The sequence below is a fragment of the Bison bison genome, unplaced genomic scaffold, assembly GCF_000754665.1.
Source record: "Bison bison bison isolate TAMUID 2011002044 unplaced genomic scaffold, Bison_UMD1.0 scf7180017864470, whole genome shotgun sequence".
Lineage (NCBI taxonomy): Eukaryota > Metazoa > Chordata > Mammalia > Artiodactyla > Bovidae > Bison > Bison bison.
In genome coordinates this window covers 2,552,161-2,579,857 of record NW_011495031.1, presented here as the reverse complement: position 1 = coordinate 2,579,857, position 27,697 = coordinate 2,552,161, and the positions used below count along the sequence as shown (strand labels likewise).

Sequence of the window (27,697 nt, the reverse complement as noted above, 5' to 3'; positions counted from 1 at the left end):
TGATTTTTAAAACATTAATCACAAATTTGATCAAAATTGTCTTTTTAAAATATAAATGCCATAAAATCAACTTTTGTTGTATTCTTCATATGGTTTGTTCTATTTAATTCAGGATCTCTACAATCACAGAGATTTCTAATTTAAAGAGTATTCTTTCAAAAGATAGTGTCCTGTAATCAGAAAGATTTTAAAACACTGAGCCTAGTAATACTAATCACTGTTAAGTCTGTTTCCCTTTGATTACATTACATATGAATTCTTCACAGAGACACAAGATATCAACAAATGATTATTATTTTCTGTCTGCTAACAGAAGATTTAACTCAGCCTTCATAAAGCTCTCCAAAAATTTGGATTAATGGCTATATATCTTGTTTCTTTTTTGTGTGTGTGTGTGGGATCCAACATTCTCCTGTTACGGTTGTTCAGCAGGAAGTTGCAATTCTGGAGTTCTCACAGGAGAAGATGAGCACACATCTTTTACTCCACCATTCAATATCACAGGAATCCAAGTCTATGCCCTAACCACCAATGCCAAAGAAGCTGAAGCTGAATGGTTCTATGATGACCTGCAAGACTTTCTGGAACTAACACCCAAAAAAGATGTCCTTTTCACATAGGAGACTGGAATGCAAAAGTAGGAAGTCAAGAGATACCTGGAGTAACAGACAAGTTTGGCCTTGGAGTACAAAATGAAGCAGGGCAAAGGCTAACAGAGTTTTGCCAAGAGAACGCACTGGTCATAGCAAACACCCTCTTCCAACAACACAAGAGACCACTCTACACATGGACATCACCAGATGGTCAATACCGAAATCAGATTGATTATACTCTTTGCAGCCACAGATGGAAAAGCTCTACACAGTCAGCAAAAACAAGACTGGGAGCTGACTGTGGCTCAGATCATGAACTCCTTATTGCCAAATTCAGACTTAAATTGAAGAAAGTAGGGAAAACCACTAGACCATTCAGGCATGACTTAAATCAAATCCCTTAATTTGTGAGTGGAAGTGACAAACAGATTCAAGGGATTAGAGCTGATAGACAGAGTGCCTGAATAACTATGGTCGGAGGTGTACACTGTATGGTCCTGATATACAGGAGGTGGTGATCAAAACCATTCCCAAGAAAAAGAAATGCAAAAATGCTAAATGGTTGTCTGAGGAGAGCTTAAAATAGGTGAGAAAAGAAGAGAAGCAAAAGACAAAGGAGAAAAGGAAAGATATATTCATCTGAATGCAGAGTTCCAAAGAATAGCAAGGAGCAATAAGAAAGCCTTCCTCAGTGATAAATGCAAAGAAATAGAGGAAAACAAAAGAATGAGAAAGACTAGAGATCAAGTCAAGAAAATCAGAGATACCAAGGGAACATTTCATGCAAAGATGGGCACAATTAAGGAAAGAAATGGCATGGACCTAACAGAAGCTGAAAATATTAAGAAGAGGTGGCAAAATACACAGAAAAACTATACAAGAAAGATGTTAATGACACAGATAATCATGATGGTGTGATCACTCACCTAGAGCCAGACATCCTGGAGTCCAAAGTCAAGTGGGCCTTAGGAAGCATCACCACGGACAAAGCTAGTGGAGGTGATGGAATTCCAGTTGAGCTATTTCAAATCCAGTTATGAAACTGCTGCACTCGATATACCAGCAAATTTGGAAAACTCAGCAGTGGCCACAGGACTGGAAATGGTCAGTTTTCATTCCAATCCCAAAGAAAGGTAATGCCAAAGAATGTTCAAACACATTTTGAGCACGACTGCACTCATCTCCCACGCTAGCAATGTAATGCTCAAAATTCTCCAAGCCAGGCATCAACAGTGTGTGAACTGTGGACTTCCAGATGTTCAAGCTGGATTTAGAAAAGCCAGAAGAACCAGAGATCAAATTGCCAACATCCGTTGGATCACTGAAAAAGCAAGAGAGTTCCAGAAAAACATCTACTTCTGCTTTATTGACTACTCCAAAGCCTTTGACTGTGTGGATAACCACAAACTGTGGAAAATTCTTCAAAAGACGGGAATATCAGAGCACCTGACCTACCTCCTGAGAAATCTGTATACAGGTCAGGAAGCAACAGTTGGAACTAGACATGGAACAACAGACTGGTTTGAAACTGGGAAAAGAGTACATCAAGGCTGTATGTCGTCACCCTGCTTATTTAACTTACATACAGAGTACATCATATAAAATGTCAGGCTGGATAAAGCACAAGCTAGAATCAATATTGCTGGGAGAAATATCAATAACCTCAGGTATGCAGATGACACCACCCTTATGGTAGAAAGCGAAGAACTAAAGAGCCTCTTGATGAAAGTAAAAGAGGAGAGTAAAAAAGTTGGCTTAAAAGTCAACATTCAGAAAACTAAGATCATGGCATCTGGTTCCATTACTTCATGGCATCTGGTTCCATTACTTCATGGCAAACAGATGGGGAAACAATGGAACCAATGTCAGACTTTATTTTTGGGGGCTCCAAAATCACTGCAGATGGTGACTGCAGCCACGAAATTAAAAGACGCTTACTCCTTGGAAGAAAAGCTATGACCAACCTAAATGGCCTATTAAAAAGCAGAGACATTCCTTTACTAACAAAGGTCCATCTAGTCAAAGCTATGGTTTTTCCAGTAGTCACATATGGAAGTGAGAGTTGGATTATAAAGAAAGCTGAGTGCCAAAGAATTGATGCTTTTGAATTGTGGTGTTAGAGAAGACTTCTGAGAGTCCCTTGGACTGCAAGGAGATCCAACCAGTTCATCCTAAAGGAAATCAGTCCTGAATATTCATTGGAAGGACTGATGCTGAAGCTGAAATTCCAATGCTTTGGCCACCTGATGTGAAGAGCTGACTCATTTGAAAAACCATGATGCTGGGAAAGATTGAAGGCAGGAGGAGAAGGGGGTGACAGAGGATGAGATGGTTGGATGGCATCACCAACTTGATGGACATGAGTTTGAGCAAGCTCTGGGAATTGATGATGGACAGGGAAGCCTGGCGTGCTGCAGTCCATGGGGTCGCAGAATCAGACACAACTGAGCAACTGAACTGAACTGATTTTATATTGTTAAGTTAATCATGTTCCATTATGGCTTGCAAACTGTAATTATCTTTTATTTTTGTCTAGCTATTGATGGTGAAAACTGATAAAGATCTTTCATCATTGTGATTGAGTAAATATTACTCACTTAATACCACTGTATCATGTTGGTCAACAGAAAAATAATAGAAATTTGTATCAGCAAAATGAAGATCTGATAGAAAAATCTGTAATCACTCCTTAAAATCCAGATGCATATCAGAATTATCTTGAAATATATAATATAAATGCTCAGGTATTGATTTTTTCTCCAGAGCTCCATATATGTTTCTAATGAGTAGTCATGTTTAAAAACAACTGGACTGTATGATACTCTTTTACTTACATCTAGTTTGTTTCACTTTTTCTATTTCATATTCAATGCTCCCCTTTCATTTAGTTTATCTTCTCCAATTTCTCCATCTCTTTTTTTTTCTGATGTTCTTACTCCAGCCTTTATCAAGTGTGGCAGAAAAGCTTTTTTATACATATATATAAACATGCATAATGTATATATTTTAGAAAACTTATGAGTTTTTGCCTAACTATGGCATCTGGTCCCACCACTTCATGGGAAATAGATGGGGAAACAGTGGAAACAGTGTCAGACTTTATTTTGGGGGGCTCCAAAATCACTGCAGATGGTGACTGCAGCCATGAAATTAAAAGATGCTTACTCCTTGGAAGAAAAGATAACCAACCTAGATAGCATATTCAAAAGCAGAGACATTACTTTGCCAACAAAGGTCCGTCTAGTCAAGGCTATGGTTTTTCCAGTGGTCATGTATGGATGTGAGAGTTTTACTGTGAAGAAAGCTGAGCGCCAAAGAATTGATGCTTTTGAAGTGCGGTGTTGGAGAAGACTCTTGAGAGTCTCCTGGACTGCAAGGAGATCCAACCAGTCCATTCTGAAGGAGATCATCCTTGGGTGTTCTTTGGAGGGAATGATGCTAGAGCTGAAGCTCCAGTACTTTGGCCATCTCATGTGAAGAGTTGACTCATTGGAAAAGACTGTGATGCTGGGAGGGATTGGGGGCAGGAGGAGAAGGGGACGACAGAGGATGAGATGGCTGGATGGCATCACCAACTCGATGGACGTGAGTTTGCGTGAACTCCAGGAGTTGGTGATGGACAGGGAGGCCTGGCATGCTGCAATTCATGGGGTCGTAAAGAGTCGGACACGACTGAGCAACTGAACTAAACTAAACTAAAAAAAATCATGACATTTTGATTCCACTTGTTTGACTTAGTATGAACAGAAGCTAGATTTCTAATTTAAAAATAGATATGCAACAAGCAACAAATGTTACTGTATAGCACAGGGAACCATAGTCAAAATCGTCCAATAACCTATGATGGAAAATAATTTCAAAAATAATTTATGTGTATTTGAATAATTGATTCACCTTGTTGTGCACTTGAAACATTGTAAGTCAACTATATTTCAATAAAATATATTTTAAATATATATATATACACACACATTAAAAAAACTAATCTTTTATTTTGTTCCCCAAATGCAGTACAGGCTTCACTGCCTTAGTACACAGTACATATAAAAGCTATTAATCTTTTCAAGACACCTTACAAGTGCCAAAGGTCATACTAAGCTTTATACATTCACTAACTTATTTAATTTCATATTCCTTTTTATATGACAGGTAAACCAAGGTTCAGTATGTTTAAGAATCTGTGATTCTTAATGAATCTGTAATGATCATATTCCAAGTTATACTGAACTCCAGGTTTGCCTGATTCTAAAGTCTGCACTTTTATTTTTTGCCAGCTTTATTAAGGTGCAATTGACAAACACAAGGGAGCACACTCTGGCCACTATTAGTCAACATAGTTTTGGAAGTCCCAGCCACTGCAAACAGAGAAGAAAAAGAAATAAAAGGAATCCAGATTGGAAAGGAAGAACTAAAACTCTCACTGTTTGCAGATGACATTAATGCTATCCACAGAAAACCCTAAAGATGCCACCAGGAAATTACTAGAGCTAATCAATGAATATAGTAAAGTTGGAGGATATAAAGTTAATAGACAGAAATCCGTTTCATTCTTATAAACTAACAATGAAAAATCAAAAAGAGAAGTTAAGGAAACAATCCAATTCACCATTGCAATGAAAAGAATAAAATACCTAAGAATAAACCTACCTAAAGAGACAAAAAACTTGTATGCAGAAAACTATAAGACACTGATGAACGAAATCAAAGACGACACAGCAGATGGAGAGATAGACCATGTTCTTGGGTTGGAAGAATCAATATTATAAAAATGACTACATGACCCAAGGCAATCTAGAGATTCAATACAATCCTTACCAAACTACCAAGGGTATTTTTCACAGAGCTAGCCCAAAAAATTTCACCATTTGTATGGAAACACAAAAGACCCTGAATAGTTAAAGCCATCTTGAGAAAGAAGAATGGAGCTGGAGAAATCAATCTTCCTGACTTCAGACTATACTACAAAGCTACAGTCATAAAGACAGTATGGTATTGGCACAAAAAACAGAAATATAAACCACCAGAGCAAGGTAAAAGCCCAGAGATAAACCCACACATCTATGAGAACTTTGGAGAAAAAACAGTCTCTTCAATAGGGGTGCTGGGAAAACTGAACAGGTACGTATACAGAATGAAATTAGAACACTTCCTAATACCATAGGCAAAGATAAACTCAAACTGGATTAAAGACCAAATGTAAGACCAGAAACTATAAAACACAGGCAGAACACTCTGACATAAATCACAGCAAAATTCTTTATGACTCAGCTTCTAGAGTAATGGAAATAAAAACAAAAATAAAAAAATGGGACCTAATTAAACTTAAAGGCTTTTGTACGGAAACTATAAACAAGGTAAGGAGACAAAACTCAAAAATGGGAGAAAACAACAGCAAATGAAACAACTAACAAAGGATTAATCTCCAAAATATACAACCAGCTTATGTTGTTCAAAACCAGAAAAACAAACAACCCAATCTAACAGTAGGCAGAAGACCTAAACAGGTATTTCTCCAAAAAAGACACACAGATGGCTAATAAATACATGAAAAGATGCTCAACATCATTCATTATTATAGAAATGCAAATCAAAACTACAATGAGGTATCACCTCACACCAGTCAGAATGGCCATCATCAAAAGATCTACAAATAATAAATGCTGGAAAGCGTGTAGATAAACAAGAACCCTCTTGCACTGTTGGCGGGAATATAAATTGAGACAGCCTCTATGGAGAACAGTATGGGGATTCCTTAAAAAATTAGGAATAAAACTACCATATGACCTAACAATCCCATTTCTGGTCATACACTCTGAGGAAACCATAACTGAAAAAAGACGCCATGTACCCCAATGTTCATCACAGCAACATTTACAATAGGTAGGATATGGAAGCAACCTAGATGTCCACTGACAGATGAATGAAGTTGTGGTACATATATACAATGAAATATTACTCAGCCATAAAAAAGGAAAGCATTCAAGTCAGTTCTAATGAAGTATATGAACCTAGAGCTTATTATACAGCAAAGTCAGTCAGAAAGAGAAAAATGAGTATCGTATATCAACGCATATATTGGAACCTAGCAAGACGGTACTGATGAACCTATTTGCAAGGCAGCAATGGAGACACAGACACAGACAACAGACTTGTGGACACAGTGGGGCAAGGAGAGGGTGGGACGAACTGAGAGTAGCGTTGAAACATATACCTTACCAGATATAAAACAGAGAGCCAGTGGGAATTTGCTGTATGAAGCAGGGAGCTCAAATCCAGTGCTCCGTGACAACCCAGTAGGGTGCGATAGGGTGGGAGGTAGAAGGGAGGTTCAAAAGGGAGGGGACATATGTATACCTATGGCTGATTCAAGCTGATGTATGGCAGAAACCAACACTATTGGAAAGCAATTATCCTCCAATTAAAAATAAACCAAAAAAAGCACAACTGACAAAACTATATACAATTTAAGCTGTACAATGTAATGTTTTGATATACATATATACTATGAAATGGTTACACAAACTAATTAACATATCCATCACATAGTATCACCTTTTTGCGGTGGTGAAAACATTAAAGATGTAGAGAATATTAAAGATGTAATCTTCTGACAATTTTCCAGTATATAATATTACTAACTACAGCAACCATGCTGTACATGGTTACTATAGTTAACCATGTATTAACTTGGATTAATTCAAAATCACTGCAGATGGTGACTGCAGCCCATCTAGTCAAAGCTATGGTTGTTCCAGTAGTCATGTATGGATGTGAGAGTTGTACTACAAAGAAAGCTGAGCACCGAAGTATTGATGCTTTTGAACTGTGGTGTTGGAGAAGACTCTTGAGAGTCCCTTGGACTGCAAGGAGATCCAACCAGTCCATCCTAAAGGAAATCAGTCCTAAATATTTACTGGAAGGACTGATCCTGAAGCTGAAACTCCAATACTTTGGCCACCTGATGTGAAGAACCAACTCATTTGAAAAGACTCTGATGCTGGGAAACATTGAAGGCGGGAGGAGAAGGGGACAACAGAGGATGAGATGGTTGGATGGCATCACCGACTCAATGGACATAAGACTGAGTAGGCTCTTGGAGCTGGTGATGAATAGAGAGACCTGGCATGCTGGAGTCCATGGGGTTGCAAAGTGTCAGACACAATTGAGCGACTGAACTGAACTGAATACATGGATTAATACATTAGATTCCCCAGAATTTACTTATTCTGCATAACTGATACTTTGTACCATTTTACCAACATTTCCCCATTTCTTTCATCCCCAGCCCCTGGAAGCAACCATTCACCCTGCTTTTATGAGTTCAACTTTTTTAGATTCCACATATGTTCCACATTATGTAGTATCTGTCTTTCCACAGCCCATACTTCCCACATGTCACAAGGCTGTGCTGTCTTTTCTACTCAGAACCATCTTTTAGAACTTCATGCAGCATGGTATTCTGGAGCCATTAAGATGTTTTGGAAAGTCTGCCTTTATCTGAAATGGCAGTTCCAGACTGCTGCCTCATTCTAGTTGGTGTTTTTATTGTGTCCCATCTTGGCATCAGTTACCACTTCTCTGTATAACTGCTTTAGGCAACCTTAGTCATCTCAATCACAACTCCAAGCCCCGAGCTGCTTCTAATTTAATATCTACCATAACCAAAGAAGGACTGAAAATTGCCAAGAGTAATAAGATCTTATCAAATTGGTGGTCATATTTTATACAAAAATTGTTTTATATCACTATTAACAACTATGACACAAAAAAAATTCCATGAAACAGAATAGAGTTGTAATTTTTAAAGTTGCACACAGCATTCCCAGAAGCTAATGGAGGAGTCATGGATGACGAAGAGGTGACTACAGTGCTCCCTAATCCCTCTGCAACAAAAGTAGTTCTGCTTTCACTTTATTCATTAGCGCTCCAAACAAAATTTTTTGAGATTTTTTAAAGGGAAAACCACTAAAATCAGCTAATCAAAAACACTGTGAGACTGCATTTGTGGAAATAACTGAAATGTGGCTGAAAGTTTAGCTCTTGAACATGGTAACTAAATGCCCAGAACAAAGCACTTGAATGTTATCCAAAGTGTTTGGGGATTACTTCGATATCATGCTTCTCTAATTTCTTTTACTGTTAGCACATCTAGAACAAAGTTAAATAATAGTGATGAGAACTGCCTTGCCTTGTTTCTAATATTAATATCACTTAATTTCTAATATATCTCCCTGAAGCACTTTCCTGAGTATGATTTTGAGGTACATATTTTAATCATGTTATTACTAAAGACTGCTTCCAGGAATAAATGTCTGACTTTATTAACTGTATTTCAAGATCTATTGAGATAATCACATAGCTTTTTTCCTTTTATCTACTAATACACTTAAGTATCTGGAAGTTCTTAGTTCACATACTACTGAATGCTAGATTGAAGGATTTTGAACATAAACTTGGTAGCATGTGAAATGAGTGTAACTGTATGGTACTGTTATGAATACTGACCTTTCCAGTCCTGTGGCGACTGCTGAGTTTTGGAAATTTGCTGGCATATTGAGCGAAGCACTTTAACAGCATTATGTTTCAGGATTTTAAATAGCTCAGCTGGAATTCCATAACCTCCCTAGTTTTGTTCACAATAATTCTTCCTAAGCCCCACTTAACTTTACACTCCAGGATGTCCAGTTCTAGGAAAGTGACCACACCATCGTGGTTATCTGGGTCATTAAAACCTTTCTTGTATAGTTCTTCTGTGTATTCTTACCACCTCTTCTGTCTGTCAGGTCCTTGTCATTTCTGTCTTTTTCATACCCATTCTTGCATGAAATGTTCCCTTGATATCTCCAATTTTCTTGAAGGGATTTCTAGTTTTTCCTATTCTATTGTTTTCCTCTATTCCTTTGCATTGTTCATTGAAGAAGGCTTTCTTATCACTCTTTCTGTTCTCTGGAAATCTCCACTCAGTTGGGTATACCTTTCCCTTTCTCCCTTGCCTTTTGCTTCAACAGTTAGAACTGGATATGGAACAACTGACTGGTTCAAAACTGAGAAAGTAGTACAAGGCTATATATTTTCACCCTGTTTATTTAACTGCTATGCAGATTAACATCATGTGAAATGCCAGGCTGGATGAAACATAATCTAGAATCAAGATAGCCGAGTTCACCCTTATGGCAGAAAGTGAACAGAAACTAAAGACCTTCCTGACAAAGGTGAACGAGCTGGCTTGAAACTCAACACTAAAAAAATGAAGATCATGGTATCCAGTCCCATTACTTTATGAAAAATAGAAGGGGGAAAGGTGGAAGCAGTGATAGATTTTCTTGGGCTCCAAAATCACTGTGGATGGTGACTAAGGCCACAAAATTAAAAGATGTTTGCTCCCTGGAAGGAAAGCAATGGAAAAATCTAGACAGTGTATAAAAAGGCAGAGACATCACTTTGCTGACAAAGGTCCCATATAGTCAAAGTTATGGTTTTTCCAGTAGTCATGTACAGATATGAGAGCTGGACCATAAAGAAGGCTGAGCACCAAAGAATTGATGCTTTCAAACTGTGGTGCTGGAGAAGATTCTTGAGAGCCCCTTGGACTACAAGATCAAACAAGTCAATCCTAAAGAAAATCAGCCCTGGTTATTGGAAGGACTTATGATGAAGTTTTTTTTAAAATAATAGGAAAGCCTCGATTCTTCCTTATTTTCTCTAGGTCAATTTAAATATATGTGAAATTATCTGTTCCATGAAGGCTTGAAAGAAACCACTTGTAAAACCATTTGGGCTTGGTAGGTTCAGATTTTCAGTCTCTTCTTAGATCAGTTTTGAATACAGAATAATGTATATTTTCCTAGAAAATGATATGTTTTCCCAATGCTTTCTAATTTATTTATTGTGCCAACCATTCTCTTATGTTTGTATTATTTACATCTACGGTTGCTTTCTTCTTCATAATCTAAATTTTAAGTTTTGTACTTTATCCTTTTGTTTACAAAAAAAAAGTTAGCTAGTCTTATTTTTGTTTTAAACAAAGAATCAGTTCTTGGTTGTATTTATCTTAACTACCTGTTTTGTTTTCTTATTTATTACTTGCTATGTTGTGCTTTATTATTTTTTTCCATCTTTCCTTAGGTTTGTGTTATTGTTCTTTTAATAAATTCTTTGAATGTTAACTTGTTTATTTTCATTTAGTAATGAAACTTTTAGAAATTACTTATGTCTTATATTTATATATTTAATTTTTTAAAATAAATTTATGTATTTATTTAGTTTATTTTTTAAAGCCATACCATGTTGTACGTGGGATCTTTATTCCTTAACTAGGGATTGAACCTGCGCCCCCTGCCTTGGGAGTAGAGTGTTAACTGCTGAACTGCCAGGGAAGTCCTTGTATTTAATTTTTATTGTAATTATTTTCTAGAGAGACCACAATTGCTGGTTTGAGGTACCTTTAGACCTTTGATCTAAAATTTTTTAGGAGAATGTTTTTACATTTTTAAACTCAATTAGCTGAGGTTTTTGTTTTGAGGTTGGGAAGATTTTGTGGTTGGTTTCTGGTTCTAACTTTTCTATTAACTTAAAATTTCATTGTAGAGTATGTAGTTAATACCTTTTTTCCCCCAACTTTCTTTCTAGTATTTATTTTTGACAATGTCCCATAGGGAATTAAAAATATGCTATTCTTTTTATAATAACAAAGTATATTATATGGATTTATTAATTACATAATTCAGATCTCCAGATTCTATTTTTAATTTTTCTGACGTGGCTAGAACTGAAAGATGTTTTAAAGTCTGTTACCGTTAGACTTCTTTCTCTTCCTTCTTGAATTTATAATTTTTAAACATTTCAATGCTTCATCTTCAAGAAATAAAGATCTGTGGTTCTCTTCATATTGGTAACTATATGCTTGATTTTATATATATGTGTGTGTGAATATAGAGATAAATAGATAAGACAGGTATGTATGTACATACATACTACACTGTGCATCTTTTTTCACCTAATGTTAATTTACTTTTAATTCACCTTTGTTTAGCAATACCATGCAACAATTAATTTTTTGTTTTTATTTGCCTAGTATCTTGTTTTGATTATACATTTACCCACAACTCCCTCAGAAGTTTTGTTCTAAATGTTTCTAACATCAAGCATGTAGTTGGGTTTTGTGATTTATCAGAGTCTTGCTTGACAGCTGAGCTTATGTCATGGATTTCTGTTGTTTTAATAAGCACATATGATCTTTTTTCTGGTTTTGAGGGTCTTTTTTTCCTTTCACGCTCATTTTTATATTCCATCTTTTGCTATACAGTTATTCACATGTTAAACAGTTCAGTTCAATTCAATCGCTCAGTCATGTCCGACTCTTTATGACCCCATGAACTGCAGCAGGCCAGGCCTCCCTGTCCATCACCAACTCCTGGAGTTCACTTAAACTCACGTCCATCGAGTCGGTGATGCCATCCAGCCATCTCATCCTCTGTCGTCCCCTTCTCCTCCTGCCCCCAATCCCTCCCAGCATCAGAGTCTTTTCCAATGAGTCAGCTCTTCGCATGAGGTGGCCAAAGTATTGGAGTTTCAGCTTTAGCATCATTCCTTCCAAGGAAATCCCAGGGCTGATCTCCTTTAGGATGGACTGGTTGGATCTCCTTGCAGTCCAAGGGACTCTCAAGAGTCTTCTCCAACACCACAGTTCAAAAGCATCAATTCTTCAGCGCTCAGCTTTCTTCACAGTCGAACTCTCACATCCATACATGACCACTGGAAAAACCACAGCCTTGACTAGACGGACCTTTGTTGGCAAAGTAATGTCTCTGCTTTTTAATATGCTGTCTAGGTTGGTCATAACTTTCCTTTCAAGGAGTAAGCATCTTTTAAAATTTACTGAGCACCTATTATGTGCCAAGTACCATACTTAGCATTAAGAACACAATGGTAAATGAAAAAAAAGTTAGCACATATACATAATAATGGAGAAGGAGTGGCAATCCAATCCAGTATTCTTGCCTGGAGGATCCCATGGACAGAGGAGACTGGCGGGCTACAGTTCATGGGGTCACAAAGAGTCGGAGGCAACTGAGCGACTGACACTATACATAATTACAAACTGTGGTTTTGTTCTTCCCCACCCCATGCAAATATCAGAAGCAATTCTAATATGAGCAGGGGTAGATAAGGTTTTCAAGGAAGACTGCTCACAAGATCCAACACACTCAGACTTAAATAACACAAAGAAGGTGCTTCAATGACACAGTGAAAGAAAGGTTATAATGGGCAGAAAGTAAGCAGTAAGTGTATAAGTGTGTCTGAGAACTTGATGGCCTATAGAAACAGAAGGAAAAGCTGAAGGATATTGAGCAAGAGGGATGAACTAAATGAGATTAAGAGGTAAAAAGGCCACATCAGGTCTCCAAGTTAAAGACAGAATCTCAGTTTTATTTTAGGTACAGTACTCATTGGAAAAGACTGATGCTGGGAAGGATTGGGGGCAGGAGGAGAAGGGGATGACAGAGGATGAGATGGCTGGATGGCATCACTGACTCGATAGACGTGAGTCTGAGTGACCTCCAGGAGTTGGTGATGGACAGGGAGGCCTGGAGATTCATGGGGTCACAAAGAGTCGGACACGACTGAGTGACTGAACTGAACTGAACGGAAAGATCCTGAAATACTTTTAAATTTTAAACATAGAGAATGAAACATGACACATACGGAACTGAAGAACAAATGGTACAGTATTAGAGTAGGCCTGACAAGCAGCAGTGCTGGCTTGGAGCAGTTGGCAAATGGTGAAGCTGGATCCAAAAATTTACATAGTACTTATCGCTCATCCCCGTCCCCTTTCTCCCAATTCTGGAGTTCTGTGGTCTACTTTTAGTTCTATTCAATATTACTTTTACATATAACATAATTTGGTTGTTTATTTAAAAGATATGCTACATAAACTCATTCATTCAGCAAATACTTAATCAAATGTGTATTACTGCCATGAAACATTCTAGGCATGGGAATATAGCAAGGAAGAAAAAATTCCTAGCCTTGGATAGATTACATGTTGTGAAATTAAACATTTAATTATTAATTATTTATTAAGTTTTAAGCCTGCCTTATGTGTCTGATTATGTCCTACCATAATATTCTAAATCACTAACATTAAAGCATTTTTTGATGTAATACAATCATTCATCCACTCAACAGATATTTATTAAACACCATCTGTGTACCAGTTCTACTCTAGAGGTATACAGAAATATCCCTTCATGAAGCGCACATTTTCATAAAGATAGGCTACATATATATTATATATATAATTTATATATATTATTATAAACAAGTATACATATATACACTATGAGGTAGCAGTAGAAGAAAAATAAAGCAGGGTATAGGAAGAAGCACAGAAGTGCTATTTTTTGGCAGGAAAATCAGAGAAGCATCTCTGACAAGGTTACACTTAAGCAGAGTCCTCAGTGAAATACAGGAGTAAGCCCTGAAGGTATCTAGATGTGAAACATTCCAGGAAAGGCAAGACCAACTGCAAAGGCCCTGAAGCAGAAGGCTGGCATGTTCAAAGAACACTAGGGTGACCAACATGTCTGAATTGCAATGAAAAAGAGAGAAAATGGTAAAACTAGTTTGAAGAGGTGGCCATGGACCAGATCATACAAAGCCTTCCTCTCATACAGTTGGAAATAACTTGGGATTTTATTCTAAGTAGGATGGGAAATGAAGTAGGATGTGAAGATTCTAAATGGGGAATAACATGATCTTACTAAAGTTAAAACAAAAATTACTTGGTTGCCCTACTTGGAATGGTCAAAATCCAGAACACCGATACCACCAAACACTGGAGAGATGTGAAGCAATAGGAATTCTCATTCATCATTGGTGGGACTGAAAAGTGGTAGTCACTTTAAAAGATAAATTTTAAAAGACACTAGAATTCTCAGATTATAAATACTAATACCACCTGGAAATAGTCCATGGACTCAGCACAAAGAAAATTATATTAGATTTTAGAGATCCAAAATTTCCTACAGATGAAAATATTTCTCAAGTCAGAATTCTTTGGCACAAAACAATTTTACATAGGACTTCATATAAAGTTCTCAGGTAAATTGCTTTAAACTTTATTAGTCAATGGAAGATACCCTAGATGGCTTAAGAACTTTGGGTTGAGGTGCTAAGTCATTTGAGAGTAAAATGTCAAAGTGCATTAGTTATTCATTCCAACATCCAGGGGTCTGTTAAGCACAGGGCATTATACCAAGTTTCGGAGATGGTAAAAAAGCCACAATCACCGACCATTATAGAATTTACTCCCCGGTAGTTTTTAAAAGAATAGGCAGTAGAATCACAATCAATATTTCACTGCCTGTTTCTCTTGCCTCAGCTCAAGACATTTCCCCCTTCTCCAGTTGCATATGGAGGGGAAAGGATGGGGACAGAGAAATAGGGAAGAAGAAGAGATCCGGATATAACATACTGAATTAAAACTATTTTTTTAATCTCTTTCCTTGTACAACTCTGAACCCCTTAAAGAGAGAGGATAAAAGTGTTAGCCCCTCAGTTGTGTCCGACTCTTTTGTTCACTCCATGGACTGCAGCCTTCCAAGCTCCTCTGTCCGTGGGATTTTCCAGGCAAGAATACTGGAGTCGGTTGCCATTTCCTCCCCCAGGGGATCTTCTCAACCCAGGGATCGAACCTGCATCTCCTGCATTGCAGGCAGATTCTTTACCTGCTGAGCCATTGAGGATGAAACCACCCTATCTCCAGCACCCTAATCCAGGGTCTGGCACTTATGTGCTGCTCACTATCTCAGAACTAGACTAAATTATAGCCATTGTTCTAGGGCCACTGCTTTTTTCTTTTTCTATATAACCAATATCAAGAAAAATAAATTCGATATATGGCAGAACCAATACAATACTGTAAAGTTTAAAAATAAAATAAAATTTAAAAAAAAAGAAAAAGAAAGATTAAAATAAAGGCCAATCTTTTCAGTGTTTCTTTTAACAGAATAAGCATATATAAACAATAAGTGCAAGTATTTAAAAGCTATATAGTAATATACATCATCTTGAAGGAAAGTTCCCTATGCTAGTTTTATTTTACCACCATCACTGGATCTCCCTCACCTTCCAATCCCATTCAGTGGTAACAACTACCATGAACTGGTGTAAATGAGACTCTTCCTTACATTTATGTAAGGAATTAACTTTTCCTTATATTTAGGAGGCCTCTCCATATTTTTAAACATCAAAAGGCAACATGGCATAGTGGACTCGAGCAAGGCAACTGTGAATCCCAGCTCTGCTATTTACTACCCATGAGAGTAGGCGGGGGTACTTACTCCTCCATGCTTTAGCATTCCATCTAAAAAGTGGAGACAACGACAGTACTTACTTCTAAGTTCTCATGAGGACTAAAATATTTAATGTTTATAAAATGCTTAAAACAATCATGGTTATAGACAGTACCACTTTATTATATTAAAAAAAAAATCACTGGACTTCTCTGGTGGCTCGGAAGTAAAGAAGCAGCCTACCAATGCAGAGGACACGGATTTGATCCCTGATCTGGGAAGATTCCACATGCCACGGGGCAACTAAGCCCACGAGGCAAAACTACTGAGCCCCCGCTCTAGAGCCTGTGCTCTGCAACAAAAGAAGCCACAAAATGAGAAGCCCAAACACCACAACAAAGAAGAGCCCCAACTCTCGGTAACTAGAGAAAGCCTGTGTACAACAATGAAGACCCAGTGTAGCCATAAATAAGTAAATTAAACCACTGATAATAACCTAATCATGAAAAGTGAAAGTGTAGTGGCTCAGTCATGTCTGACTCTTTGCGACCCTATGGACCATAGCCCACTAGGCTTCTCTGTCCATGAGATTTTCCACTCAAGGATACTATAGTTAGTCGCCATTTCATTCTCCAGGGGATCTTCCAAACCCAAGGATCGAAATGCAGGCAGACTCTTCAGGCAGACTCTTTACCATCTGAGCCAACAGGGAAGCCTGTAACCTAATCATAGACTCAGGGAATTCTTAATTAAATAACTATTATATCCTATATATCCGTGACTCTTATTGCAGCCATTTAGACTGTTTTCCAGATGAACATCCCTGCACAAATCACCCTGGGCAAATGTGCAAGCTTCTCTAGACAATATCTTAAATAGAAACTGTTGGGTAACTGTGTATGCACATTTCTAATTGTGTAACACTTATCTTATGTGTGTAACACTTACCTGATCCTGAGCCTTGCAACTTAATGGGTAAACACTGATGACTCGTAAGTTTTTAACTGCATCTACCCTAAAAATGGGATGTCCCTGGTGGCTCAGACAATAAAGAATTTGCCTGCAATGTAGGAGACCCAGGTTCAACCCCTGGGTTGAGAAGATCCCCTGGAGAAGGGAATGGCTACCCACTCTGGTATTCTTGCCTGGAGAATTCCACAGAGAGAGGACCCTGGCAGGCTACAATCTATGGGGTCACAAAGAGTCAGACATGACTGAGCAACTAACACTTTCAAATAAAATCCCTACAAACAGACTAACCATCCTCTCAGTACAATTTCCAGTCTTTGCCGTGAATTGTCTTACTATCCATTGTTCATTTTATTTGTATTACCTATCTTACCTCTTTTGATCTTTACATATTCTGGACACAAAAACACTGGATAGTACAGACATTATATATATCTCCCAGTTGTGACATTATGTTTTATTTGGGTTTATGGGAACTTACATTAAACCTAAGGTTGTTTTTTCTTTTTTTTTTTAGGTAGTCAAATCCTTGATGGTTTTTCATCCCTGATGGTTTCTTCTTTTTTTCTTGACTTGTTAAAAAAGGCCTTACATATTCTGAAGATACCTATACTTTACTTTTTTAAAAAGATATTTTCCTTTTTTAAAAAAAAACGGGTTTCACGATTAGTATTTAATTCAACTGGAATTTATTTCTGCATATGTCCTGAAGTAGAAATCTAGTTTTCCCCCATATAGAAAAACCAATCCAACAGTTCACATTTCCTTTCCCTGATGACAGAAAATGCCATCTTGAGCACCAACCAACTTCTCAAATATATATGGATCCATTTCTTAACTCTATTCTGTTATATGAATCTGTTTTTTCGTATTATTAAGACTATACTACTTTAAATACAAGTACTGTGTACAACCTGATTTTTAAGTATGTATACCCCTGTGTGATCCAACTCAGACTAAGATTTAACTTTTTTCAATGCTTCAGAATCTCCCTCATACACATTCTCAGTTAGTACCATGCTTCCAAGAGAACTACTATTCTGATCTCAATCATCATAGATTAGTTCTGTTTTTGAGCTTCCTAAAAATGAACTCATACCATATGAACTCTTTTCTGTCCCACTTCTTTTGCTCAATGCTAAGTCTGGAAAATTCATTTCATGTTGTGTGTGCCGATGTTTCGTGACCCCATGGACTGTAGCCCGTCAGGCTCCTCTGTCCATGGGATTTCTCAGACAACAATACTGGAGTGGGTTGCCATGTCCTCTTCCAGGGGATCTTCCCAACCCAGAGCTCAAACCCAGGTCTCCCACATTGCAGGTGAATTCTTTACTGTCTGAGCCACTAGGAAAGCCACACACATGTTGTGTGTAGCAGTTTACTATTTTTCATTACTGTGTCAGATTCTATTCTAAATACCAAAATTTAAGATTAATCTAGATATCCAACAGTCAACGCCTTCCTCCTCATTCTTATTCTTCTTTCACAACTGTCTTGGTTCTTTACTTTTGTATATGAAGATCATTTTCCTCCAAAAAAGAAAACAAATTCTATCAGGTTTTTGTCTGAAACTACATATAAGTCATACAGAAGTTAATTTTTTAGCAATATTTATACTTCCCACTAATAATTATATCTTGTCTTTTGTTCATGTCTAATTTTATGTCCTTCAATAAAACTTTGGGTACTTCATAGAATTTGCTGTAAAAGAGGTATTTTTATTTCCTAATTAGCTACTGTCAACTTGAATGTTGATCTTGTATCCAGCAACACTGAATTCTCTTATGAATATAGTCAGTCTGTTGATGGCTTTTTGAGGGTTTTTTTGACCAAGCCACATGACTTGAGGGATCTTAGTTTCCTGATCAGGGATGGAACCCAGGCTCATAGCAATGAAAGTGCTGAATGTTAACCACTGCACTGCCAGGGAATTCCCTATTCTGTTGATTTAAAAAAAAATTTTTTTTTTTTGGGGGGGGGCCACATCACATGGCACGTGGGATCTTAGTTTACTGAGCAGGGATTGAACCTGTGTCTCCTGCATTGGGAATGTCGAGTCTTGACCACTGAACCACAAGGAATTACCATAGTCTGTTATTTTTTGTTTTTAATTTCCTATGGATACATTCATCTCATTTTTCTTCCTTTCTAGTCCTTTTGTAATTTATTTCCTTTTTTTTTTAAATCTTACTAGTAGAGGTATATTTGTCCTGTTCTTGATATTAATGGGTATGTTTCTAAGATTTAGACAGTTAAGTTTTAAAGAGAGCGTCTATTGGAAGAAACATGTTTCTCGTCATGGTTTAAAGGTTACTTTAAAAAAAAAACAAAACTAATGAGTATTGAGTTCTATAAGAATTTTATCAAATCTTTCAAGATCGTCTTAATAATTTTCAAATATTGAGCTATGTTTACATTCTTATCCTAATTAAAAATTTTGTCTCTGTTTGTAAATGAGATTGAATGTACCATTATTTTTCCTTGCATATTCTTTTCAGTTTAGGTTTCCAGGGTAAGTTTCTCTGATAAACAACAGAACAGCTCTCCCTCTTTTTCTACTATCTAGGTCAGTTTGTATAAAATTGGGATTACCTGTTCCCCAAAAATATGTCTGAAATTATGATAACAAAATCACAATTAAAACTATTCTTTATGATACTGCTTCACACCCATTAGGAATGCTTTAATAAAAAAAAAAACATATAATGAAAATGCTGATGAGGGTGTAGAAAAACTAGAACCTTCATACACTGTTGGTTGAAAAGTAAAATGGTACAGCTACTCTGTAAAATAGTTTGATAGTCCCTTAAAAGCTTCCATGGTTACCACAGTTCAGTTCAGTCGCTCCGTCGTGTCCGACTCTTTGTGACCCCAGGGACTGCACCATGCCGGGCCTCCCTGTCCATCATCAACTCCCGGAGTTTACTCAAACTCATGTCCATTGAGTCGGTGATGCCATCCAACCATCTCATCCTCTGTCACCCTCTTCTCCTCCTGCCTTCAATCTTTCCCAGCATCAGGGTCCTTTCAAATGAGTCAGCTCTTTGCATGAGGTGGCCAAAGTACTGGAGTTTCAGCTTCAGCATCATTCCTTCCAAAGAACACCCAGGGCTGATCTCCTTTAGAATGGACTGGTTGGACCTCCTTGCAGTCCAGGGGACTCTCAAGAGTCTTCTCCAACACCACAGTTCAAAAGCATCAATTCTTCGGCACTCAGCTTTCTTTATAGTCCAACTCTCACATCCATACATGACTACTGGAAAAACCATAGCTTTGACTATATGGACCTTTGTTGGGAAAGTAATGTCTCTGCTTTTTAATATGCTGTCTAGGTTGGTCATAATTTTTCTTCCAAACAGCAAGCATCTTTTAATTTCATGGCTGCAGTCACCATCTGCAGTGATTTTGGAGCCCAAAAAAATAAAGTCTGACACTGTTTTCCCATCTATTTGCCATGAAGTGATGGGACCAGATGCCATGATCTTAGTTTTCTGAATGTTGAGTTTTAAGCCAACTTTTTCAAGCTCCTCTTTCACTTTCATCAAGAGGCTCTTTAATTCTTTGCTTTCTGCCATAAAAGTGGTGTAATCTGCATATGTGAGGTTATTGATATTTCTCCCAGCAATCTTGATTCCAGCTTGTACTTCCTCCAACCCAGTGTTTCTCATGATGTACTCTGCATAGAAGTTAAATAAGCAGGGTGACAATATACAGCCCTGATGTACTCCTTTCCCTATTTGTTGTTGTTCCATGGTTTCCACAAGACCCATCAATTCTACCCCTAGGTATACATCCAAGAGAAATGAAAACATATAACTATGTTTACACAAAATCTTATACACAAATGCCAGTATAAGGACTATTCATAATGGGAAAAAATCCAAATATCCATCAACTGATGTGGTATATCCATACAATGAAATATTATATGGCCATAAAAAGGAATGAGGTATATGATACATGTTTCAACATGGCTGGACCTTAAAAATATGCTAAATGAAAGAAGCAAACCACAAAAGGCCATTTATTAAATGATTCTATTTATGTGAAAGATCTAGAACAGGCAAACCTATAGAAACAAGAGAGTAGATTAGTGACTGTCTAAGGCTGGAGGGTTTCAGAGAATTGGAACTGACTGCTAATAGGTACACCATTTCTTTCTGAGGTGATGAAAATATTCTAAAAATTAGCTATGATGATGATTCAACAATTATGTAAAAATATTAAAAACCATTAAATTGTACATTTTAGGTGGGTAGGTGGTATGGTTTATGAACTATACGGCAATTAAGCTGATATTTTTAAAAACTTCTTGGGGAAATTTACTACAGCTTCAATTTTTTAATGGTTTTTAGTTTCTATGACTATCTTTTTCTTTTACAGTCAATTTCTAACTGATATTTTGCCTAGAAAACAGACAATTTCATCAGGTTTTTAAAAATTTATAACATAAATTAATAGTGATTTCTTATGATTTTTTAAATTACAATTATTATTTGTAATTATATCCCATTTTATAATTTTATTATGTCATGTGCTTCTTGGTATTTCCAGTACTTAGTCAGCTGAAGAGAAACAGCTTTGATTTGAAAGATGATTGCTGTCATTTCTATTGTTGATTATTTCTATTTCATCTAATTCCATTTTTATTTTCTCTTTTCTCCTGTCTTTGGTTTTACTTTTTATTTTTGTTTCTTGAGTTGTATATATGGCTCACTTACTTTTTTTCAATCTAACACAGCCATTTAAGGTTATAAATTTACCCCTAAGTACCATTTTTCTTACATCCTTCTAGTTTTGATACAACGTTTTTGTGATTCCACTCTAGTTATTTCTTAATTTCCATTATTTCTTTTTAATATTTGAAAAATCCTTAGTCATTTTTCTTCAATATTGCTTCTCTACCATTCTCCATATTCTGTCTTCTGTACATTACACTGGAGCTTTGCAAGCTAGCCCTAAAGTGTCTTAGTTTTTCTTTTCTATTTTTCATTCTTCATCTCCCTGGGCTCTGGTCCTGGATGAGTTATTGGTTTTATCTTGGAATTAACAACGTTTCTCTTTATCTATGTCTAATCTTCTGTTTTGCCCATGATTATTTTATAACTAGATATTTTCATTTTCAAGATTTCAATTGGTTAATTTATATATCTACATGTATTTACTGTTACTTGATTGCTTTTATTCAATTATAATGGAATGTGCTCTGAATAATAAAAAAGGGAACAGATATATTTTAATCTAATATACTTTTAGGTGAAATGTTCTTTGAACAGTTCTCCACTATAAAATTCTTTTTTAACGTAAAAAGAAAATTACTTCTTAAAAGCTCTCCTGGCTGCTATTCTACCAAATGTTATCCCACTGTGCCTACCTGCATCAGGGCATGGAAAGAATAAGTTCTATTATTGTCATTTTAGAATTAGAGAAACTGAAGCACAATAAAGTTCTTTTTAAAGTACTCTCCCCCACACACAACTTTTCTTTGAAAAATATCAGAGCCACAGGAAAGCTTAAAGTACAATGTGTACCACTATACCCTTCCCCTAGACCCAAAACTGTTAAAACTTGCCAGATTTGCTTTCTCTCTCCCTTTATCTCTCTTTACATACACATAACATATACCACATTCAGATACCCACACATGATTTTTCTGAACTCACCATGACATTTCACTTCTAAGTATTTCAGCATGTACCTCTAAAGAATAAGGCCATTCTCAATGTAACCACCATACCACAATCACACTAAAAAATCAGGAGACTGAACAGTCAGCAGATTCAAATCAAACACTGCTGTCATTTGACTAAACATTCTTCAGTTTGGCTCATCTAACTGGACCTGAAGTGGTTCTCTGGTGATTATTTAGAAGCGACACTTGGGACTTCACTGGAGGCCCAGTGAAGACTCCACACTTTCAATGCAGGGGGCACAGGTTTGATCCCTTGTCAGAGAACTAAGATCCCACACGGCGCATGGGACAGCCACAAAATAAAATAAAGTGACACCCAATCTGTCAAAGAGCATTTCCTTCCTTCAATGGCCTTGAAATCAGATTCTATATACTGTTTCATCAGACAGGTATTTTAAATTCAAGCATTTCTGAAAAAAAATCAACCAATTATCTCCTAAGATATTCAGACCTCAAAAATCAAGTACATTAAGTTTCCAGATTGTTTTCCAATAATACACAGTCTTAAAGTGAATACAATCTAATTAACTCTCTCAATACTATACAGTCTTTTCTCGAGTGCAATGGAAATTAACAATGTATATCAGCTTTGAAGGAAAGCTGTTCTTAAGAAAAACATACAGTACAAACAGGATTGATTAGCCAAATGAAAACCTATTTTACAAATGAAAAAACTGGTAAGTATGTATGTCATTCTACATGAAAACTAACTTTTCAATGGGCATGATTTAATCTCAGTCACTAACCTTAAGAAGTAAGGTTACAGACAAAAAAAAAAAAGCCTATTAAAAAAAAAAGTCTCTCAGTCGTGTCCAACTCTTTCCAACCCAATGGACTATACAGTCCATGGAATTTTCTAGGCCAAAATACTGGAGTGGGTAGCCTTTACCTTCTCCAGGGGATCTTCCCATCCCAGGCATATTCTTTATTCTCTGAGCCACAAGGGAAGCCCAATAAAAGCCTATACTTGCTGTCAAAGACAATAAAGTCAGAGTAACAGTTTTGTATCAGAAGAAATATCTATTGGTACAATCTGATACCAATATTTAAAGCTAAACTGTGTCATACAGATAAGAATTATATGTACAATCACAAAAATATTTAAGATAAATCTATGGTCAAATAATAGTTAATAAGAGAAGTTAGTATGTGCTGCTAGTCACTATTCTAAGTACATTTCATTAATTAATTAATTCAAGCCTCATAGTAATCTCATTTTTTCACTGAAGAAAGAGACGAACAGAGATGTCAGCATAAAAGGATATACGTAAGGGGTAGGACTTAACTTCGACTTTAAAATATAGAGAAGCAGAATGGATCTTCCAAGGTCATTTCAAGAAAACGGAAAAGCACAAGCTAAAGCATAAATGCTGAGGTAACACCAAAACACAAGTTTCAAATTGAAGAAATTAAGGCTGGATAAAAAGAAATTAAGGCTGGATAAATAGGACTGGATTATGAGAGGCCCTAAGTACTGAGCTATGGATGAAATTTTATAAAACAGCAAGAGCATGGCATCACTATGGCTCTTTATGTAATGTAAGTGGCCTTTTAGAAACGGTAACTGGTAACAATACAGAATGAGTAAGAGAGAAATGGGAAGCAAGGAACTCTATACAATTCTAACATTTATACAAATAAATAGGGTTAGTAACTGAGGCAGAGCTCACACTGAACCAACTGTGTTACCCTTCACATTAATAAGGCTATCCATTATAAACAACAAAGTAGTAAATATAATTGCAAGATACCTTAAATTATTTCCAAACATACATTCAATGAAATTTAAGGTACACTGAAAATTATATCAGTAAGAAGTGTTGGTCAATTAATGTAAAACTATTCTTGCTGTTCAGTACAATGTCAAAATAATTTGGCTAAATTAGACACAAGCAGAAATTTTACAGTATGAGCATCTACTTCAATAAAAGCAGTATCACAAATAAAAGAACTAAAGTAATTCAACACATATCTCCTCATATTGCTTTAGAACTATTACACTATTTACCAAAAGGTAGTAAATACATAATTTTTATAAACTATTATGTAAATGCTGTACCTTAATGTCACATTCATTCATATGTCCATTAAGAACTAGGTATTTATCGTCTATACAATAAATACTATAATCCACATAAAACTTACAAAAAGAAACTATCCCAAACCATTTCCTCTCTTTGCAATTAAATGAACTCCTCAAGAGAAGAAATGGGCAAAAAGAATCTCAAGTCTGTGAAAACTAGACTACTTACCGGTAACTTGAGTTATCCTATTGGGTCTTTTCCCTCACAGATCCACCTCTCCTGCCCTTCTGTCCAGCATGGGAATCTTCCTGACGGGCATCCACTGGAACTGAGGGGGCATGCAGGACAGATGCATACGTAAGAAAGTGGAGGGAAGGGGATTTGGGAGATGCTAGAGACATGCTTCAGTGTGCTTGCTTACCTTCCTGAAATTGGAAATTTCAACAGTCCCATGGTCCACGAAGCATTCACAATAACTTCAAAGAATGTGGATCTGTGGAGATTACCCAATAGGAGAACTCCAGTTACTGGTAAGTGATCCAGCTTTTTCTTCTCTATCAGAATAAGAAAATTATTTAAATTTATTTGAGATTAATACATAAAGAACTACAGGGGAAAGGGCTGCAAATTAATTAGATAACTATACATGAACACACCAAAGTAAATACAGAAACAATGTGCTAACTATATAGTCAACAGAAACTTCTGGCACTATTAGAAACACAAGAAAAAGAAAATGATTTGAATAGTTTCATTTTAAAATCTCTACTGTAACAACAGCAACATTTTAATTTATAAAAATATCAGCTATCGGACTATTTTGTCTCACTAAAGTACTACCATCATTTTTTAATATCCGTAAAGGGTAATTAATTGATCAAAATCTACCGTTTCTTTCTAGACACTGTCATTAACATAGGCTGAATTTGGGTGTAGAGGCCACTACAGTCAATTAACAATCTATAATACTTCAGATAAACAGCAGCAATGCAAGTCCCATTCATCACTCAATAAGTCTTTAAAATAACCATTTGTTACCTATAACAAACCAACCACATATATATAAGTAAGTATGTCACTGTGCTATGTTCATGGCTGACTCTTTGTGACCCCATGGACTGTAGCCCACCAGGCCCCTCTGTCCATGGGGATTCTCCAGGCAAGAATACTGGAGTGGGTTGCCATTTCTTTCTCCAGGGGATCTTCCTGACCCAGGGATCAAACCCACATCTCCTGCATTGGCAGGTGGATTCTTTACCACTTCACCACCTGTGAAGCCCTTAAGAATGCCAGGCCACTGATAAATAAAAATGCTGATTTTAATGTAAACACTTATAAAAGTAGTACAGTAATATTTTCAATTAACTGTTATACTTTTTAAATTGGACCTGTCATTACAAAACAAAACAAAAAGAAAACTATTTCTAACAAAAGAAAGGTATCCTCAATAGAAATTTATCTTCAGGGACACATGAAGATTGCTTTTACCTTTAACTCAATACATATTCAAACAAGTCGGACACGACTGAGAGACTTCACTTTCACTTTTCACTTTCATGCATTAGAGAAAGAAATGGCAACCCACTCCAGTATTCTCGCCTGGAGAATCCCAGGGACAGCGGAACCTGGTGGGCTGCCATCTATGGGGTCGCACAGAGTCGGACACGACTGAAGTGACTTAGCAGCAGCAGCAGCAATACATATTCATCAGGTACATGTCCATTTTGATGTGCTATAGTAGTGATGACTTCAAACACTAGCTCCTATTGAAGATACAGATATATTTCAGTAACAGTCTTCCTTTTCTCATTATGCTGCTATTTAATAGTTATTTCCTACCTTCAAAAAATATGGTTTCATGGTTCTTCTTTTTATGGAAAAAATTAAATACATAGCTTCTACTTTAAGAGTAAACAGGGTAAGATGGTATATAAAATCATTAATTCATCAAAAACAAAATGTAATTCAAAAAAAATTCTTAAAATGTAACTCTAATGAAAATCTAGCATTTCAATCTTGTTATGAGGTAATATTTATATTTAGTAAAGGTGGACAGCACCATGTCAAGACTTTTCCTAGATTCTCACTTAAGGATACAATTTGTTTTGGATAAGCTATATCCATTTTATATAAATCTGAGTTTTAAAAAATAATAGCAATTAGTGCATTAGTTTTTAAATGACTCATTCAGGCAAACAGGAGCACTACATAGACCTCAATTTCTAACTGCAATATAGAGATAAATTCCAAAAGGATCATCTAGTTTAAATTAGATTCCTAGTTAACTTATATTTCCTGAAGTGTGAAGCAGTACATGGCATGAAGGTCCTATGTGTTTGGATTGACACAACCGATACAGGAGCAATAATCCAAATATTTTATCCTACAGTAAAAGCTAGTATAAAACTTTTCATTAAGAACTAATGAAATTGGAAACAATAATTTCCAATTTTAATTAATAGCAACACATACAGTCTTCATTTAGACTAAGATCTTGTGAATTTAAAATAAAATCAAATGCACTTTTTAAAATAATTTGAAATTAAAATATCTTGAAAATATTTTAAGGTAACCTAAAAGGTCACTTAAGAGACCAGCATTCAAAGCTATTTGTTGCTGTTATTATGCCATAGGTTTAACTAAAATGGATTTTATTAGAATAGCTTAGAAAAGAAATTCCAGAAATTAGAATACTCTACTCAAAAATATCCTTTGTAAGTTCTAACAATTATAATGCTGGTTCACAAAAAGGTTAACAAGTAATTAAGAACCTAATAAAGCATTTCACTAATGAGAATCTACTCTAAAAAATCAATCTGAACTTATGAAAAAACTGCTCAGAAAAAAAAATAAGTTAGCTAACTTTCACTTCCACTACTGCTAGATATTATGTTTTGGCTGGAAGCAACTTAAATTACAACTGGTTCTGTGATTCCAAGTACATGTTCAAATTTTCAAATAAGGTTTGCAATTCTAATGTAGGGTACTATAGTTGTAGAAAGTTGTTCATGGTAAATCCGGGATGTGAAATCTTTTAGCAGGTAATAAAATTTAATATTATACATATATTCACATATACTTAAGTGACATCATAATGGTTCATAAATATAGGGGGAGGTG

General features: G+C 36.2%; 1 protein-coding gene across 2 annotated transcripts in view; it reads right to left on the bottom strand.

Annotated features, from left to right (window-relative positions):
* The window catches only part of LOC105003538 (YY1-associated factor 2), a 54,960-nt gene extending 29,248 nt beyond the window's left edge, over positions 1-25,712 (bottom strand). For both annotated transcript variants that reach the window (XM_010860763.1, XM_010860764.1), the window contains exons 1-2: positions 24,999-25,712; positions 24,806-24,905 (exon numbers count right to left, since the gene is read on the bottom strand). The gene's annotated coding sequence lies outside the window, so the exon portion shown is untranslated. The remainder of the gene's footprint in view (positions 1-24,805; positions 24,906-24,998) is intronic.
* Between the last annotated feature and the right edge of the window lie 1,985 nt (positions 25,713-27,697).